Source organism: Egretta garzetta, unplaced genomic scaffold, assembly GCF_000687185.1.
Source record: "Egretta garzetta isolate BGI_Z169 unplaced genomic scaffold, ASM68718v1 scaffold30, whole genome shotgun sequence".
Classification (NCBI taxonomy): Eukaryota; Metazoa; Chordata; class Aves; order Pelecaniformes; family Ardeidae; genus Egretta; species Egretta garzetta.
This window is the reverse complement of record NW_009258383.1, coordinates 4160828-4161055: the sequence shown is the minus strand read 5'-3', so window position 1 is coordinate 4161055 and position 228 is coordinate 4160828.

The window sequence follows — 228 nt, the reverse complement described above, 5'->3', positions numbered from 1 at the left end:
TTTCTTGAACTGGGGAGCCCAGAACTGGACACAGTACTCCAGGTGGGGTCTCACTGGGGCAGAATAGAGCAGGAGGAGAGCCTCCCTCGACCTGCTGGCCACACTCCTCTTAATGCACCCCAGGATCCCATTGGCTTTCTTGGCAACAAGGGCACACTGCTGGCTCATGGTCAGTTTGTCATCCAATGGGACTCCCAGGTCCCTATCGGCAGAGCTGCTTTCCAGCAG